We start from the raw sequence: 19593 nt of genomic DNA, 5'->3' as shown, positions 1-19593 counted from the left end.
TAATATAATTTACTGTTCAAGGGTATAGGATACTAGTGAGTCATTTAATATTACTATTAATGTAAGGCAATCTTTTGGGAATATGTGATTGCTGGACTGAGGAATAAATAATCAACAGGGTAGAAAGGTGAACGGCCTTTATTTGTTCATCAGATACAATTTTTAAAGGAACTTTTTATTTTAGAAGACTTTTACATTCACAGAATTATTGACAAGAGAGTATACACAGTTTCTGGATACTCTATACCTAATTTCTCTTGTTATTAACATCTCATCTTAGTATTGTGCATTATAATTGAGTCATTATTAATCCATTATTATTTTGTATTTTTACTTTTTATTGACATAATAATTGCACCTATTTATGGAGTATAGTGTTACATTTCCATACAAATATAATGTAATTGGTATATCCATTACCTCAAATGTGTATAATATGTATATTGAGAATATTTAAAGCCTTCTCAACTAACCATTTTGAAATATTGATTGATCATTGTTCACTATTGCACTTTAGAACATTAAAAGTTATTCTTCCTATCCAACTCTTCCCTTGTACACATTAACCATCATTTCTCCTCTATCCCATCTCTCTCCCAAATGCTCTGAAGGCTTTGATAACAACTATTTTACTCTCTACTTCTATAAAATCAATCTTTCAATTTCCTCATGTGAGAACACGTAGTATTTATTTTTCTGGCTGTAACATATTTCACTTAGTACAACGTCCACCAATTCCACTATGTTCACACAAATGGTAGAATTTGACTCTTTTTTATGGCTGACTAATGTTCCTTGATGTATCATTATATGTTCATCACACAATGCACACTTGGATTGATAACATATCTGGGCTACTGAGAATAGTGCTGCACTGAATATGTAAGTGCAGGTGTTTCTTCAACATGCTGATTTCATTTCCTTTATGTTTGCACCCTATAGTGGGATGCTGGATCATATGGAAGTTCTTTTTCTAGTTTTTGAGGGAAACTCCATAATATTTTCCATAATGAAAACAATGAACTGTACAATAATTCCTCTTCTTCTGCACCACCATTTCTTAGTTTTTGTCTTTTTGATAAATGCCATTCTAACTTGGGTAAGATATCTTTTTTGGGGGGTTTGTACTTCCCTGATTATTAGTGACACTGAGCATTTTTTTTCACATCCTTGTCACCATTCTTCTATACATTTATTCAAATCATTTGCCCATTTTTATTGGATAATTGGTCTTTTTTGGTTTGTTTTAGCTGTTGAGTCCCTTGTGTACCCTATATGTCAATCTTTTGTCAGATGAAAAATTTGTAGATATTTTCTCCCATTCTCTTTATCTTTATATTATATATCACCCTGTGGATGCAGATATCAGAATATATAAGCAAGGGACATTACAAAATACAAGAATCATGTCATGTTCACAAGAATAAAATAATTCTTCAGTAACAGACCAGAAAAGAAAAAAAATGGTTATGAAATGCCTGTAAAGAAATTCAAAGTAGTAATCTTAATAAAACTGGTTCAGCAAGATACAAGACAGCACAATTCAGGAAAATCAGGCAAATAATTTGTAATTGAAATCACAAATTCAGTAAAGAAACGTCATTTTAAAAAAGGAACTAAACAGAAATATTGGTGCTGAATTCAGTGAATGAAGTAAAAAATACACTAGAGAACCAGAAATAGACTAGATGATACAGAAACAAGAATTTCTGGACTTCAATATGGTTTATAAATTAAGCCACTCAGAGCAAAGCATAGCAAAAGGGATAAGAGAGAGCAAAAAGTTTATGGGATCTACCAGAAATTATTAAGCAAATAAATATACACATTAAAAATCCAGTGGAAAAAAGATAAAGACACAGAAATATATTTAATTAAAAAATTGTGGGACTTTCCCCACTCCAGAGAAAAGGATATTCAGACTGATAAAACTCAAGAGAATCCCAAAGAGGCCCTTTTCAAGGCACACTATTATCAAGTTGCCACATGTTAAAAGCAGAAAGTATTCCATAAAGAGGTAAAAGAAAACATCAAGTCACATATATGGGACTCAGACAATGGTAAATTTATCAGAAGAAACACTGTGGCTCCACAGAAAATGAGATGGTATACTTAGAGCGCAGGAAGAGGAAATAAAAATTTCCACCAAGAGCAAAGTGAATTCAGTGCCACTAGATTGGTCTTACAAGAAATGTTTGAGGGAACCCCACAACTAGAAACAGAGGCACAATGAGTTCACTAACTACCATCATGAAAATATGCAAGGTATAAAACTGAAATGGTAAACAAATGAAAAAGAACATGGAATCAAACCTCATTGGTACGGAAAACCACCAAATCATGAACAAAAGAGGAAGTGAGGCACATAGGATACATGAAATAACTAAACAATGATTCACAAAATGACAGGACCAGTTTGGTATCTTTCAATAATAAACTTGAATGTAAATAAATTAAATTAAATTCCCTAATTAAAGAGCTTGACTGACTTGATAAATAAAAAAACAAGATTTAACTAAATATTTCTCCCAAAAAGCTCACTTAACTGCTAACATATATGAAGAGATTAAAACATTTAATGCAAATAGAATACAAATGGAGGGAGATTAGTCAAAGAGATGTAAAAAACTGAAATCACATTGTGCATCTACTCTGACCACAACAGACAAAAAATTAGAAGCCAACAGCAGGAGAAATTATGTAAAAATATAAAAATTATGCAGTGGGTCTCTAAATGATGAATAGGTAAATGAAAAATTAAGAAGAAAATTTAAAAATTCCTTGAGACAAATGAAAATAGAAAAAAACAGCACAGCAAAACCAATAGAATACAATAAAACACTAAGAGGGAAGTTTATAGCATCAAATGCTTACATCAAAATCATAGTAAGATTATCAATAGACATATCGCAATACAGCCCAATGAACAAGAAAAAAGTAAAAAAAATCTAAAATCAATGAATGTATCAGTGTGCCACAAGGAATATTTTGCACTAAGGTAGAGTATGTATAGGAAAAGATAGTAGAGGAAAAAAAAATATCAGAGAACAAATAAAAGGAATTGAGGCCCCCAAATACTAAAGAACAACTAACAAAAGTTTGGTTCTTTTAAATGACAAATTCTAGGAACATTTAGCTAGACTAAGAAAAAGAGACAGAAGACTCAAATATATAACATTAGAACCAAAAAAAATAAAGAAGATATCCTCCCATTCCTGGTGAGACAAGCAGCGTCCCCATGTGCCAGGGCACTTCCCATGCCTGACAGAGCATCCCCCAGATCCGTTTGGCAAAACCATCTGGGACTAGAGAGTCATTGCTATGAGCACAGGAAGATGGTGCAATGATGAGCAGCAGTGAGAGGGCCTCTCAAAGCTTGTTATTGTTGAAAATTGAAGCCTGCTGGGAGAGCGAAGACAGCAGACTGTAGCAACTGGTGAGCTGCTGGGACCAGGACCTCCTACCAAACCTGGACCTACTATGGGGGAAGGCCAGCTCAAACCTACAGTAGAAACTTGTAGAGTCCTAACCCACAGGAGGTCAGGGAGTTCAATTCTGGCCTTGCAGCCAGAAACCAGCCTGAATTTCACAGGACTACAGCTGGTTCACTGATATTAATTGACTAGGCTCTGCATGATGCTGCCCACATTGTATAACAGGAATAGCAGAGTGATGCATTGAAGGAGACTTTTCTTCCTTCTCTCTCTCTTTCTCTCTCTCTCTTTCTTTCTTTCTTTCTTTCTTTCTTTCTTTCTTTCTTTCTCTCTCTTCCTTCCTTCCTTCTTTCTCTGTCTCTCTTTTCTTTCCTTCTTTCTTTCTCTTTCTTTTTTCTTTGCTCTTATTTCTCTTTTCTTCATTGCTCTCCTTTCTTGTTCCTGTGCTATTCTGTTATTTTCTTTATTGTTCTTATAGTTAAAAGAATGTGAATACAGTTTCTAGTTTTCCTGTTGCTGAAAGTTTGCTTTGTTCTTGTTTCTGTTCTTTTCTTTTTTCTTTTTCTCCTGTCTTCACCAGTTTTCCAAAGTTTGCATGATCCTCCTGTGTCCTCTAGCCATACTTCGACCTTCTCCTTCTATGCCCCCTACAACTCCTTCTAAGTCTTCTTCCTGGAGGGTAAAGCCACTATATTGAAAGGCTTATTAACTGTAAACATATTTCTGGTTGGCCCTTGATATATTTTTGTTAAATTCTTTTATTGGTACATTGTAGGTATACAACACAATTACATTTCTCATTGGGAATTGTACCTTTACATGATGCATCTTGGTTCTTATTTTTTCCCCATTCCTAGCCCTCCCTTCACCCCCTCCACCCTTCCCTATTTACAAAGACTTTATTTCCATTTTTTCCATTTCTCATCATTTTTCCTTTCCCTTCTTTCCTTTCCCCTGCTCCTCCCACTACCCCTACCCCTTTGGACCTTTTCTTCCTATTTTGCATTATCAATTATTCATTCTAATCATTGGTACATTTTAGGTATACAGTATAATGACATTCATCATTGGAAATTTGCACCTTTACATAGTCTCTCTTGGTTCTTATTTTTCACCCTTGCCCAGCCCTCCCTTCAACCCCTCCATTTCTCCCTATTTAAAAAGCTTTTGTTCCTATTTTTCCATTTTCTCATATTAATCCCATTCCCTTCTATCCTTTCCCCTAGCCCTCCCACTTCCTTCCCCTTTGCCCCTTTTCTTCCTATTTCACATTGTCTATTATACCTTTTAGTCCTTATTTATACTTTCAGTTTCTCACAGCAGAGAAACTATTTGGTATGTATTCATGTGTGTCCTATTTATTTCACTTAAGAGTATGGCCTCAATGTGCATCCATTTAGCTATAAATGTCTCTAATTTCTCATTTTTTATGGCTGAGTAGTACTCCATTTTATTAAAAAACCCACACATTGTCTTAATCCGGTGTCCAGTTGATGGGCAATTGGGCTGTTTCCAAGTTTTAGCTATTACAAACTGTGCTGCTATGAAAATGAGTACACATATATCACTGTGGTATGATTCTTTTAATTCTTTGGGGAAGATACCCAGCAGGGGAATAGCTGGGTCAAATGGGACCTCTAGTCCTAGTTATTTGAGCTATCTCCATACTGATATCCACAGTGGTTGCACCAGTCTACACTCCCACCAGCAGTGGAGCAGGGTTCCTCTTTCCCCACAGCCCCGCCAGCATTTGTTACTGGTTGATTTCATGATAGCAGCCATTCTTTCTGGAGTGAGGTGGAATCTCAGCATTGTTTTCATTTGCATCTTTCGAATGACCAGTGATGTTGAACATTTTTTCATGCATTTATTTGCTATTTCTACTTCTTTGTCTGAGAAATGTTGATTCTTTCGAAGAGCCAACTCTTGGCTTCATTGATTGCTTGCATTGTTCTCTTAGTCTCCATTGCATTGGTTTTTCCTCTGATCTTTATAATTTCCTCCCTTGTATGAGCTCTCGGGTTGTTCTGCTCTTCTTTTTCTAGAAGTTTGAGTTTCAGCATCAGGTTGTTTAATTGGGCTCATTCTGTTTTCCTAATATGTGTATTCACTGCTATGAATTTCCCTCATAAGACTGCTTTCATTGTGTCTCATAGATTCCGATATGTTGTATTGTCATTGTCATTTAATTGAAGGAACTGTCTGATTTCTTCTTTAATTTTCTCTATGACTCATTGGTTATTCAGAAGTGTGTTGTTCAATTTCCTTGTGTTTATGAAGTTGTTTGAGTTTCTTTTGCTATGGATCTCCAATTTCATCGCACTATGGTCTGATAATATACAGGGGATAACTTCAATTCCTTTGCACTTACTTAAACATGTTCTATGTGTGAGTATGTGGTCTATTTTGGAGAATGACCCCTGTGCAGCTGAGAAGAATGTGTATTCTGATTTTGTGGGGTGGAATACTCTGTAAACATCTGTTAAGTTCATTTGTTCAAGAGTTCAATTGAGTTCTTGTATTTCATTACTTATTTTTTGTCTAGTTGATCTATCTATTTGTGACAGTGGGGTGTTGAGGTCCCCCACTACAATTGTATTAGTGCATATATGACTTTTCATGTCCATTTGTATCTGTTTTATATAGTTGGATGCACTAGTGTTTGGTGCATAGATATTTACGATTGTCATCTCTTCCTCTTGGATTCTTCCCTTTACAAGGATGTAGTGTCCTTCTTCATCTCTCTTAATCAGTGTTGGTTTGAAATCTACTTGATCTGCCAAGAGGATAGCTACTCCTGGTTTTTTTTGGGTTCCTGTCTCATGGAGTATTGTTTTCCACCCTTTAACTTTCAGTCTATGAGTTTCCTTTTGAATGAAGTGTGTTTCTTGTATGCAGCATATTGTTGGATTTTGCTTCTTGACCCATTCTGCCAGTCTATTTCTTTTGATTGGTGAATTGAGACCATTAACATTGATGGTTATAACTGAAATGTATTGACTTGTCATTGCCATGACTTTTTCTTTTTGTTGGGTTCTCCCCCTTTACATTTAATTTCTTGTCATGCCAGATGAGTTCATTCTGCTTTGCTTCCTGGGGTTGTGATCCTCAATGTCTGTTCCTAGGCTATTGTGTAAAATTCTTTGGAGTGCTGGTTTGGTATTCACGAAGTTCCTAACATGCTCTTTGTCATGAAAGTAACTTATTTCTTCATCAATATTGAAAGATAGTTTTACAGGGTACATCAATCTGGGTTGGAGGCTGTTTTCTTTTAGGGTCTGGAATATGTCACTCCAAGCTCTTCTTGCCTTGATGGTTTGTGTTGAGAAGTCTGCTGTGATTCTGATGGGCTTTCCTTTGTATGTGATTTGTTTCTTTTCTCTAACTGCTTGTAGAACTTTGTTCTTCTGTTGAGTTTCTGGAATCTTAACAATTATATGCCTATGTGTAGAATTTTTTTGATCAAGGCTATTTGGAGTCCTATATGCCTCACTTATCTGTATGTCAAGCTCTTTCCCCCTGCTTGGGAAGTTTTTTGGCATTATTTCTGTGAAGAGTTTTTTATGTCATCTGAATTCTCTCCTGTTTCTTCATTGACTCCAATCAGTCTTATGTTATTTTTCTTTGCATCATCTAGCAGCTGCTGGGTTGATTTCTCATGTTCCCTTATAATTTTGAAGCAATTTTTCTTTTCCTGGTCATTAATTGCAATCTTATCTTCTATATCTGCAACTCTGTCCTCACACTGGCTTGTTCTGCTGTGTAGGCTGTCAATGGAGCTTTTCATGTCCTGGAAATCTATTTGCATTTGTTTTATGGATTCCTTTTGTTTCCTATGTTGGGATTCCATCATGTTTCTCAGCTCCTCTCTAGATTTATTAATCATGTCTTGCACTAGGAGCACAATTTCTCCTGTTATCTGAGAAATTATTTCTGATTTCATTTTTTCCAGATCCCCTTTTGTTGCCAGTTCAGTGGGTCCAGGTGGTTGAGTATCACAGTATTCCATCTCATTTCCCTTTGGGGTTGCTGTAGGTGATCTGGAAGTCTGGTTTTGAGATTTATTTACGTGTTTTCTCATTTCGACTGGTGTGGGGGGGTGTGCTGTTGGTGCCCGTGCAGATTACCTCCTCTGAGCTGGGAGAGGTGGGACAGGGGCCAGGAGCAGCAGTAGGGATGGTGGCTCAAAAGCCCTTTCCTTTGGGCTGGAAGCAGCAGGAGGGTTGGTGGCCAGGAAGCCCCTTCCTCTGGACCAGGAGCTGTGAGACAGCAGCTCTGAACCCCCTACCTCTGGGCCAGGAGAGGCGGGAGTCAGTACTGTGGTCTGATGGTCCAGTGTCCTCTGCATCTTTGTAGTGTTCAACCAGGTGGCTGTACAGAGGAGCGGGGGTGGGGGCGTGTTCAGTGGATTGTTGCCGGGGTGCAGGCTGATTCAGCATTTTCCGCGTGACTCGCAACCTCGGTAGGGCTTGTGCAGACCTGTCTGTCTGCAGCGGCCTGATTCGGCATGTTCCGTGCAACTCACAACCTTGGTAGGGTGTCCACAGACCTGCCTGTGTGCAGCAGGCTGATTCAGCGTGTTCTGAAGGACCCCCTTGATTTTGATATACAATCACAAGTCTAGCTTATGCAGTTAACAGTGTCAGAATAATAGCTACCACAATTTGTCATTTTCTATGCTGTGTTTGATGCTATTGTTGTGGCAGACTTTTATTACTTTAGCCAAGGTGATGTGATTGCTATAATCAGTTGTCCTTAATGGTATACCAAGACTGAGAATACTTGAAAGCCATTACAGACTCAAAACTCAAAGGCCAACTATACTAGGAAGACAATCTAAGAAGCAGCCATTCCCTAAGGGATCTAAATACTAGCAATAAAGATACTTGCAATAAGCAACTTACAAGTAGCAAATTAAACCGGAAACTTCCAGAAAAACAAAAAATAGAAATGAGAAGACACTTAAAAAAGATGCAAACCCAGACTTCTAGGTCCCTGAAGGGAAAGCCAGTGGGTGAGATGGAACAATCTGAAACTCAACCACCTTGACTCCCTGAACTGGCAACAAAAAGGATCTGGAAAAAAAGAAATCAGAAATAATTTATCAGATAACAACAGAGATGGTGACTATAGTGCAAGACATGATTAATAAATCTAGAGAAGACACAGATAAAAAAGTAGAGAAGCTTGGGAACATGATAGAATCCCAGCATAGGAAAGAAATGGAATCCAAAAAACAGATTTAAACAGATATTCAGGAGATGGAAAACTCAAAAAAACTTAAAAGTTTACACAGTAAAATGAGCCAATGTGAGGACAGAATATCAAATATAGAAAACAGGATTGCAGTTAGTGACCAGGAAAGAAAAGATTTCTAAAAATAGCAAGGGACCATGAAAATTGAATCCAGCAGGTGACACATGATGCAAAGAAGAGTAACATAAGACTGATCAGAGTCAATGAAGAAGCAGGAGATATTGCAAATGACATAAAAAAAAAACCTGTTCACAGAAGTAATAGCACAAAACTTCCCAAGCAGGCTAAAAGAACTTGACATACAGATAAATAAGACATATAGGACTCCAACTAGCCATGATCAAAAAACTTGTACACCTAGGCAGATAATAATCAAGATGCCAGAAACCCAACAAAAGAACAAAATATTACAAAAAGAGAAAAGAAACAATCACATACAAAGGAAGGCCAATTAGAGTCACAGCAGACTTCTAAAAACAAATCCTCAAGTCCAGAAGATCCTGTAGTGAAGTGTTTCAAGCCCTAAAAGAAAACAGCCTCCAACCCATATTGAGGTAACTTGCAAGACTATCTTTAAAAATTGATGGAGAAATAAGATACTTTCATGACAAAAAAATCAAAAACAAAAACACCTGAGGAACTTCATGAATACCAAACTAGCACACAGTGAAAATGGCCAAAATTCCAAAACTGCTATATAGATTCAATGCAATCCCAATTAAAATTCCAACAGCATACTTCACAGAACTAGAGAAAACAATCTAAAAATTCATTTGGAACAAGGAGAGATCTGAAATAGCAAAAGCAATTCTAGACAACAAAGACAAAGTAGGGGGTATCACAATCCCCAACTGGAAAGTACTACAAAGCTACAGTTATAAAAACAGCATGGTACTAGCAAAGAAACAGACCCAAGGATCAATGGAACAGACAAGAAGATGCAGAAACAAGCAGACATACTCTGCCACCTCATCTTTGAGAAAGGAGCCAACCACCCTCACTGGAGGAAAGATAGCCTCTTTAATAAACGGTGCTAGAAAAATTGGGTTTCAATTTGCCAAAGATTAAAACTAGACCTATGTCTCTCACCATGCACTAAATTAAAATCAAAATGGATCAAAGATCTAAATATTAAAACACAAACACTAAACCTGCTGGAAGAGAGGTTAGGTAGAAGTCTTGAAGACCTTGGCATAGGAAAAGACTTTATGGACAAAACCTCAGTTGCATGTGAACTAGCACAAAGAATCAACACGTGGAATCTTATCTTATTAAAAAGCTTCTGCACAGCCAGAGATACCACCAATAGCATGAAGAGACAACCCACAATGTGGGAAAAAATTTTTACCAGCTGTTTCTCAGACAAAGGTCTACTATCTAGAATATATAAAGAACCTTAATAAATCAGACCTCCCAAAGTTAAGACCCAGTCCAAAAAAGGCCAACTGAAATGAACAGACATTTCTCAGACAAAGAAGTAGAAACAGCAAATAAACATGAAAAAATTTTCAACATCACTGATCATCCGAGAGATGCAAATGAAAACAACACTGAGATTCTACCTCATTTGAGAAAGAATGGCTGCTATCAAGAAACCACCAATAACAAATGGTGGCGGAGTTGTGGGGAAAAATGAACCCTTCTCCATTGTTGGTGGGAGTGTAGATTGGTGCAACCACTGTTGAAATCAATATGGAGATACCTCAAAAAACTAGGTTAATGTCCTATTTGACCTAGCTATTCCCCTGCTGGTTATCTTCCCAAAAGAATTAAAAGAATCATAACACAGTGATATATGTGCACTCATGTTCATAGTGGCACAATTTGTAATAGATAAAACATAAACAGTCCAATTGTCCATGAATTGGAGACTTGATAAAGACAATGTCATTTTAAAAAATAAAATGGAGTACTACTCCGCCATAAAGAATGAGAAGTGAGAAACATTTATAGCTAAATGCATGCACATTCAGGCCATAGTCTTAAGTGAAATAAGTAGGACATATATGTGTAAATATGGAATAATTTATCTGCTGTGACAAATTGAAAGTGTAAATAAGGACCAAAGTGTATAATAGATAATGTGAAATAGGAAGAAAAGGTCCAAAGGGGAAGGGGAAGGGGAAGTGAGAGAGTAGGAGAAAGGAAAGAAGGGAAAGGAAAAAATATGAGAACAGGAAAAAATGGAAAGTTTTTGTAAATGGGGAGGGTCAGATGGGTGGAAGGGAGGGCAGGGGAAGGGGGAAAAGTATGAACGAAGATATATCATGTACAGATACAAATTCCCAATGATAAAGGTCATCATATTGTATACCTAAAATGTACCAATCAACTTAATGTATTAAAAAAAGATATTGCCACTGATAGCACAGAAATACAATGAATAATCAGGGATTATTATGACCAACTGTAGGCCAACTAATTGGAAAATCTAGAAGAAATAATTTTCCTGGAATATATAATCTATAAATATTAAAACAATTCTGAACAATTGAATAAACAACAAAAATGTCTCCAAAATAAAATCCTAGACTTAGATTGCTTCTCTGTACAGTTCTAGTAAACTTTTAAAGAGAAATAATGCCAATTCTTCTCAAACTATTACTAAAAACCAAAAGGGAAGGAATTCTTCCAAATTCATTTCATGAGATCACATTCATTACCCTGATACCAAGCTGTGACAACCAAAAAAGAAAACTGGAAAAACCAGAGATCAATATGCCTTTATTAGTTAGGATTTTCTAGATAAATAGCATCTATAACATTAATGTACACACACAGATTATATTTAAATTATTCAAGGAGATTTATTAGATAGACTTATAGGATCAGAGATGGGGGAGTCCACAATTGCTGTTTGTTAGTCCAAGATGCATAGAAGCCTCAGAACAAGAGGAATCACAGATCCAATTCCGTTCTAAGACTGGAGAGTCACTAGTGTGAGTGTATGTTGAAAGAATGAAGAAGCTGGAGTGTAATGTCCCTAATGGCAATAACAGTGGCCAAACACCCATTTGCTTAAGTGGAACAAAGCTTTCAAATGCAGGCCAACTTCCCCTTACTTCTCTTTTTCATTCCATCCAAATGGCAGGCCTACTGGAACTTGACACCCACAATCTGGGAGTGTGTCCCCTGCAACTATTTGCTAGCCTACATGTCAGTCATCTCCAGAAACACCCCCAGAGATCCCCTCAGAAGTGTGCCTTACTATTCTGCTAGGAAATGGTCATCAGGTATTTTGTAGACTGCTCGTCAACTGAAATTGGTTTAAAGTTGTTCTCATAATTAGACTGAGGCAGTAAGTTTTGGGAAGAAGTACCACAAAGACAAACTCCTTTTGTCATCACTTCATATCAAGAATACATACTGTTTAGCTGAGGATGTAACTCACTGCTAGAGTGCTTCCCTAGCATGGGTGAGGGCCTAGGTTTAATCCCCAGTACTGAAAACAGCAACAAAATCATACTAGCAACACAACTAATCACTGTTGATATTAAACTTGATCACCTGACTCAAGGTAGTATTTGGCAGATTTATCACTAGAAAGTTACATTTTCTCCTCCCTTCACAATAGTACTTGGAAAAAAAGTTCCTTTGCATAGCTCACATTTCAGAAGTGGAGAGTTAATACTTTCCATCCTTGACAGAGGAGTATCCATATATAAGTTATTTGTAATTCTTCTCTATGAGATATTTGTAACTTCACCCTTTCAGTTATTTATACATACATTTATTCTAATCAGTGTGACTATTTAGATGTTTACACTTCAGTCTTGACCTGCTAAATGAACTTTCAATAAGTTCCTTTCGATTTTGACAAATGCCTAGTGTACATTCGTCATTACATTGTCCTGTGGAGTAGTTCTGCTGCCCTCCCCCTTCCCTTGTGCTTCATCTATCCGAGCTCCTCAACCCTTTCTGCTTGAGCTTCTGTTAACCCTGACCAGTTTATTGTCTCTATAGATTGTCTCTTCCTCATTATCATAAAATTGGAACCATACACTTTGTGGCTTTTCTAGTCTAGTTTCTTTCACAAGGCACTATGTACGTGTGATTTATTTGTCTTGCCATGGCTTGATAGCTTTTTTGCTTTTTCTTTTTGTCACAGTATAATATTGCATTGCAACTACAGATTTAATTATTCACTTAAAAATCTTACTGAAGAACATTTTAGTTGTATCCAAGTTTTGGAATTATAATTAAACCATTATAAACATTTGTATTTAGGTTTTGTGTGGACATAAGTTTTCAAGACAGTTGAGTAAATGCCATGTTGTATGATTTCTGGATTGTGTGGTGAAAATATGTGTAGCTTTGTAAGAAACTGCCAAGCTGTCTTCTAATGTGCTTTTTACCTTTTTGCATTACCATTAGCAATAAATCAGAATTCTCTTTGCTTTGTACTTTTGCCAGCAGTTACCATGGTTAGTTTTAGTGATTTGAGCCATTCTAACAGTTGTGAAGTGATACTAGAATCTTGTTTTAATTTGTATTTCCCAATAAATCATATTGAACATTTTTCATATGCTTATTGTCCGTACACCTTCTCTGGTAGCTTATTGTCCAGATCTTTGGATTATTTTAAGTTTCATTAGTTTTCTTATTTTTGTTTTTATGAAGTATTTTTCTTTCCAGATATTTTGGACACAAGTCCTTTACAGATATGCAATCTTACAATATCTTTTTTGCAGTATGTAGTTTGTCACTTCATTCTTAATAGTGTTTTCTGAATAGCAGATGTTGTTAATGATAATAAAATGAAGTGTATCAAGTTTTACCTTCCCAGATCAGTTGTCTTATTTTACAACTTATCCTTATGTAAAGATTATTCATGTTGTATATCATCAGGGCATCCAAATTTAAACAATCATGAGATGATGTCACTGCACACTGATTAGAATGGCCAAGGTCCAGAACACTGACAACAGCGAATGCCAGAAATGATATGGAACAACTTTCATTCTTTCTGGTGAAAATGCAAAATGGCATTGGACAGTTAGAAGATAGTTTGACAGTTGGAAAATAGTTTGACAGTTCTTTTTAATAAAGCTAAATATACTTTTTACTTTATGATGTAGATGTTGTACTCCTATAAGAAGGGCTCTTTTGAAATTGGGGGAATTCCAGGAGGATTTCTTCTTCCTACCTTCTTGCAAGTAACCATCTCATTCTGGGAACAGAAACTGTCCTCCACTGAGCCCAGGCCCCAGCAGGACCTGGGGAGAACCACAGGGAAACAGACTGCAGCCTGATGGGAATCACTATGCATATGCATATCATGCCTCTTGGCTCCCTGTTTCTGTTGTTCTCCTATACAATCCTAAAGCTGTTGTCAGAAGAGGGAAGACAGTTTCCTACCCCAGCTGGGTTCCCAATATTGCCAAACCAAAACTAAACTCCTTTTCGAACTCACCATAATTTCTTTCTTTGTTAATTGGACTCTAGAGGCAGTGGGTGGCTGCACCAGTAGCCTTAGAATCAAGGCTCTGGCCTAGGATTCCAGTATCAGCCCTTACTATTTAAACAAAGGAGCTGAAAACTTATGTTGGCCCAAAATTTGCACAGAGACATTTATAACAGATTTATAATAACTTATGACAATTGTCAAAACTTGGGAGCAACAGGGATGCCCTTTAGAAAATGACTAGATAAACTGTGATACATTAAAATAATGGAATATTATTTAGCACCACAAAGAAATAAGCTATTAAACCTAGAAAGGACCCAGGAGAAACTCTAATATATATATATATATATATATATATATATATATATATATATATAAATAAATAAGTGAAGTAAGCCAACATGAAAAGGTCATATACTCAGTCCCTTGGAGCTTATGATTACATGGTGGTTATCACTCTGCCTTGAGAAAAGCCTGCATTTTTGGTAATTTCATATGCTGGAAAATGTAAAAGTATTAAAACAGTAAAAAGATCAGTAGTTGTTAGGAGTCTGGGGGCTGGCGAAGAGGCATGAATAAGTGAAGCAAAAAAGATTATTAGATCAGTGAAACTGTTCTGTGTGATACTGTGTGTACATGCCATTATATACTCATCTGAACCCATAGAAGGCACAAAATCAAGATCAAAACCCTATGTAAACTATGGACTTTGTGTGATAATGGTGTGTCAGTGTTGATTTCTCAGATGTAGCAAATGTATTACTCCAGTAGGGGTTGTTGATAATGAATTATTGCTTTAATATCTTTATTATATAGAAAGAATTGTTCAAATTATACACTTCTCATTAAGTGACTTTGATAGTTTTTCTCTTTTAAAAAATTGGACCATTCCATAAAAGATACCAATATATGGGCATTTTCTTTTATTATTCTGTTATGATCAGTGAGATATATAATTCATCTTTCATATTAATAATTTTAGTAAGTCTTGTTAATAAATAATTTCATGCATCTTTGAAAAACGTTATTTTGATTTCATTGATTTTTCCCTATTGCTTTGTGCTTCTATTTTTTTGATTTATGTATTACTTTTTATTATTTTTTTTACTTTAGTATTCAATTGCTCTTCTTTCACCAGCTTTTTAAACATACAAGCTTAGATTAGAGATGTAGATCTATTTCCTTCTAAACCATATTGTCCCTGAATTCTGTAAACTTTAATAAGTTCTACCTTCAATTTTATTTAGTTTAAATTAGTTTCTAATTGCTTTTGATACTTCTTTGATTTGTGTTCTTTGGTGTGCATTGGGAGATTTTCTAGCTATCTTTCTCTTACTGATTTCAGTTGTTGTCTGACAATATAGTTTCTCTGATTTTATTCTCTTAAGAATGCACAGTTGTGTTTTGTGGGTCAGGTGTGAAGGTTCCATGTGACTATGAGAAGAATGTGTACAATTTGTTTCACTTAAAAGTATGGTCTCAAGGTACATCTATTTACCTACAAATGTCTCAAGTTTATTCTTCTTTATGGCTGAATAGTACTCCATTATATAAAAAAACTGCACCTTTTATTATCTATTCTTTGGTTGATGGTCATTTGGGTTGTTTCAAAGATTTAGCTATTATAAACTGTGTTGCTATAAACATGGGTCAAATGCTAATCCTAGTTTTTTTAGGAATCTCCACAGTGATTTCCCCAGGGTCTGTACCAGTCTACACTCCCACCAACAGTGGAAAAGAGTTACTTATTCCCCATAGCCCTACTAGCATTTGTTTAGGGTTGATTTCTTGATAATAGCCTTTCTGGAGTGAGATGGAATCTCAGCTTTGTTTTAGTTTGCAGCTCTTGAGTGACCAGTGATGTTGAATATCTTTTCACATATATATTTGCTGTTTGTACTTCTTCATACTGAAAGTGTAAATAAGGAACAAAATCTATAATAGATGTTATGAAATAGAAAGAAATTGTTCAAAATAATGCCTTATCAGATACTTTGTTAATAATTAAAATGTTTTATGCAAAAATGAGTGTAGTTTTCTTAAGAAATGAGTTGAGAGAAAGATCAGCAATGGAAAATATATTCTTTTAAGATCATGATACAGTGTGTTTACCATTGTTACTCTCAATGATTTTGATTATAAAATTTTATTTTTTCATAGAAGTGTTTATTACATTAAAATAAAAATTAAAGCAAATGACAGATGTAAAAAAAGAATGTGTATTATTGTTAATGCAGTGTTCTACCAATGTCAGTTTGATCAAGTGGCTTCAGATCACAAGGTCAACTCTGTCTTCACTCATTGTGCATGTTTGATTTACAACAACTGCAAGGGGGATTTTGAAATGTGTACTTCTAATAATCAATACTTATTTCTCTTTGCATTTCTATCACCTTTTACCTCATTGGTTTTGATGCTGTTGTTTTGCATAGGACCTTCATCATTATGTAATATTCCTCTTTCTCTTTGAAAAGTTTCTTGCTTATGAATTCTTTTTCTGATATTAATATAACACTAATTTTCTTTATTTAATGGCTTGTCTGTCTCCATTTTACATCTGAGTCTTTATACTTAATATGGATTTAGCATGGAGAAGATACATTTGGCCCTTGATTTTTTTTAAGTCCATCAGGTTATACCTGTCATTAATTTGATGTACTTAGACCATTCTCATTTAAGATGACTACACTTTTATTTGGCTTAACATCTACCATATTTGTAATTATCTATTACCAATTATAATTTCTCATTATTTCTCCCCCCTCCTATGTTTTGCTGTTGAAGCTTGGAAAACAATACAACATGTGGCCCTTTGACATGCTGAGCGTTTTGAACAAAAGGCAACTAGAAGGCTTAGAAGCTGCCTTAGCATCAAAGCCCCCCTAATGTTCCCTTACCGTCCCCTCCTAGTGTAAAGAAGGTTCTTTCTGAATTCCCTCATCTGACTGCAGAGACTTCTTCCAAAAGAAATGCAATCATGTTAAATTCCTTCTCTAGGAATCTCATCAAATAATCAGGAAGTATTAACCTCTAAAGAGAAGTGATTAAAGCTTGTAACCATGCCCAGACAGAATTTTTATTTATTCTTCAGAAGATGGCTGAGAGAAATTACCTGTGAAACTTCATCTGCATGATAAGACACTCTTTGTTTGTAATGAAATTCTGTGCCTCATATTCCCTTAACTTGTGGCCATCCCTTCCATAACTGAGAAGAACTTTGTTGCACACCACTGTCTGCTTTTGAAGCTCATTCATTTACTCTAAAAATTGTTTATGAGCCCTCAGAATTGCCTACATTCCCCATTCCCCTTGCTTTCACCCTTATAAAATAGCTTAGATAAGTTTTTGAATCTCATTGAGTTATTGCGTGATTATTCTCCTTTGATGTACCGCTACATGTTAAAAATGTGTATTTTGTTTCTTTTCCTTATCTGTTGTATGATAATTTAATAGAAATTTCAGAAGGCATAAAGTAATTTCCCCTGTATTTTTACTGACATCTCTGATTTTTAATACATTTTAAACTACTATTTAAGTTCTATTTTAGCACTCTATACTTGAATACAAGCTGGGATTGTTTTCATAGAGCTTGCTGAACACATTCGCAGCTGTTTGAGTCCACCTTGAAGCGACATTATATCACTTCATATATATTGCATTATAGCAGTCTTCTGAAGCTTTCCCCTCCCACATGACATTGCTGGAGTTCTTTTCAATCATTTTTTAATCAAATCATTGTTTTTAAAATTAGCTTTTAGATTAGGTAAAAACAAGAAAAATAGTATTTATCACCTATTCCTTGCTGGTGCTCTTTCTATGTGTTCTTTAAGCTTTTAACTCTGCTTCGGTGAATATTACTGATTTTGAAAATTGCTTAGCCTCTTATTACCTCAAATATTCCTCTTTTCTTCTGTTTTCATCTCAATTTCTTCTCTTAGTAGAGTTACAAGTATACATTTTGAAATTGCCCTAAAGTCTTGGATGGTCTTTGTTTTTTGGGGGTGGGGTGGGGATTTCTTCTTTTTTTAAACTTTTTTTTTTCTCATAATGTCTGTTAGTAGGCAGTTTCTATTGACATTGCTTCAGGGTTATTGCTTTTCCCTTTATCTGTGTTGAGTAGCCTGAGACCATAAAGGTATTTGTAATTTTTTTCTGTTGTTTTAAATTTTGTCCACCATTCCAACAGAGAAACTGCAAACATTATAAAGACTTTGTTTGGAGTCTTAGGATTTCAAATGAGTAGACACAGATTTAGATAACTCTGTAGGAGTACTTGTGAGGAAGGGAGGAAAAGTAAAGATTTATATGGGGCCACTGAATGCTGAGAAGGCATAGGAGCTACTGACAGAAGATAAAAAGCATAGAAAGATGTTGTACATACATCGCTATTTCTTCCTCACCTCTCAGCATCTCAGTCCTGTTACTGATTTTATGCATTTCTCTTATACTCTTCACTTTAGTTTTAATATATTAAATGTTTAACAATTTCTTCAATATATTAAATATCATTCAGCAAATGAAAGCCAGAAAGAAATGGGTTCCTGAAAACAACCTAAATTTCCTCCAGGCTGTATGTTGAAATTGGACAGATGTGATATCAGTAGTTTTGTGTGCCTCTATGGCTATAATACTGAAAGTATATGTATATAGGAGGAGAAGCAATGAATATGGGAAGAATATTAAAAATACTTATATTTAACAGTAGTGACTTTTTTTTGCTAGTTTTCCCATTATGTTACCCTGTTTAATCTAGATTTAAAAAGTGGACAGGGGACTATGATAGGTTTCCCTTATTGTAACAAAATACTTGATATAAACAACTTAGGAGGAAAGTTTTATTTTGGCTCCTGGTTTCTGAGGTTTGAGCCCATGGTTGGCTAAGTTGTTTTTGTATCTGTGTCAGCATCATTGCAGAACTGCATAGTGGAGGAAAGTGTTCAATCAAGGTGTTGAGGGAGAGAGAGAGAGAGAGAGGGAGAGAGAGAGAGAGAGAGAGGGAGAATATGAATCTCCCTCTTGGGTCTCAAAATTTCCATCTCATCCCAATAGTGCTACAGGATGGGAATCAAGTCTTTATTTATTTATTTTGGTACTTGGAATCGAACTTGGGACCTTGCACTTGAGAAGCAGGTGGCAGAACCACTGAGCTAAATCCCCGGTCCCTCAAGTTTTGAACACATGGCCTTTGGGGAACATTCAAGATCCAAACTATAGCAGGGAATTCCCAGAATCTTTTATTTTTGTATTTCCATATACACAGACCCTCTAATGAGTGCAGCCCTACTATATGCTAAAAATCTAAAGTTCAACTGAGTTTGATACAAAGGTTTAAATGCTTAAACTTAAAATTTATCCACCTACCATCTCCTGTATGGAATTCTAAACTGAAATCGCTAGGATTGTTTTAAACAGGAAATAAATTCTTAAAGCTTTACCGCATGATATTTTAAATAGCCACAGATATTTAAAACACGCTACTTCAAGAATTTAGTAGAC

The sequence above is a fragment of the Heterocephalus glaber genome, unplaced genomic scaffold (assembly GCF_053883595.1).
Source record: "Heterocephalus glaber isolate CG9 unplaced genomic scaffold, H.glaber_assembly_v1.0 deba00001509, whole genome shotgun sequence".
In the NCBI taxonomy this organism is placed as follows: Eukaryota; Metazoa; Chordata; class Mammalia; order Rodentia; family Bathyergidae; genus Heterocephalus; species Heterocephalus glaber.
Note: the sequence above shows the minus strand (reverse complement) of the source record.